A 1,191-nucleotide genomic window follows, 5' to 3' on the forward strand; every position below is an offset into this window, starting at 1 on the left:
ACAGCAGCAGAGTGTGAGGTGAGCAGTGATTTCACTGATTACCATCAGGTTCTTTACTCACCCTCTAGGACCACCAGCCTGTGTTTAGCTCCACTTTGTCTTTATAAAAACAGAAATAGTACTTTATTATTTAATAGTATTATTTAAAAATAATATTCCATTACCACCAAGATTATTCTAGACTAGCGGAACTCAACGTGGGCGGTACCGCCCCCCGGGTGGCGTTCAGAGGATGGCAGGGGGTGCTGGCGAAGATTTTTACAAAAGGGGGGCGCTGGGATTCCTTTGGGGGGGCGTTTGGTCGAAGGTAAACTTTACACCTTATATACACAACGATACCAGTTTAGACTTTGAGCAACTTGCTAAAACTGTATTGTGTAACATTAAATCATGCCTGGCTGCAACGGTATCGATGGCAGCTCTTCTTCTTCTTCTCTTCAGTGTTTGTAGCTTCTTGGCGCAGCTCCGTTCTCCTGCTACTGGTAGCTTCACCGCATCAGTTCAGCGTTACACCGGCTGATGACATTGCTGTGATTAACTTTGTCTGGTATGCACGTTTTGGCAGTTCTGTGATCATGTCAAAGCAGCAACTTATATTAAAAAGTGTTTTATTTCCGTTTGAAGGCTGCACGCTTCCATAGAAGGACAACAGAAAATCGCTCTAATAAACATGTAATTACTAAAATCACTATACTCTCACTCATAGGCGTATATTGGAGAGAGTCACATTCGTCCCCCCCAATAATTTCACCGCACTTGCGAAGAATTTTAAAATCTTCCACTCGCATGCTTTTATTTTGAAGGCGCATAACAGCGCATTCAGCAGAGCGCTTCCTCCCCCTCCCCCGTCTTAAGGCTCAGAGTAAAGGCAGCGGCAGACGAGTCAGAGAAACTCCGTTTGAATGAGCAAAACGATCTGTCAGGAATTTTGCCATGAATATCGCTCGTTTATAACATCTGTTTACTTTCATATATAGAACTAAATCTTTTTGGTTAAGCCGTTTTAATTCTGGAATAGTCACATGTCCAACATTTTACTGCTAATTTTGTTTAAAAGTTAGCTAGTCTAGTCACAATGATTTAGAATGAGACTGAAACAGCAGCAAACTTAGCCTTTTTATTATTTAAAGTGAGCAACACCTGATCATACTCGACCACTTAACATTTATATTATATTATATTATATTATAT

At 40.9% G+C, this 1,191-nt stretch overlaps 1 long non-coding RNA gene across 1 annotated transcript in view; it reads left to right on the forward strand.

Moving 5' to 3' along the window:
• The first annotated feature begins 1 nt into the window (after position 1).
• The window catches only part of LOC103482236 (uncharacterized), a 17,778-nt gene continuing 16,588 nt past the window's right edge, over positions 2–1,191 (forward strand). Inside the window, exon 1 of the long non-coding RNA XR_536420.1 lies at positions 2–18. This is a non-coding gene — a long non-coding RNA (uncharacterized LOC103482236). The remainder of the gene's footprint in view (positions 19–1,191) is intronic.

Source organism: Poecilia reticulata, linkage group LG20 (assembly GCF_000633615.1).
Source record: "Poecilia reticulata strain Guanapo linkage group LG20, Guppy_female_1.0+MT, whole genome shotgun sequence".
In the NCBI taxonomy this organism is placed as follows: Eukaryota; Metazoa; Chordata; class Actinopteri; order Cyprinodontiformes; family Poeciliidae; genus Poecilia; species Poecilia reticulata.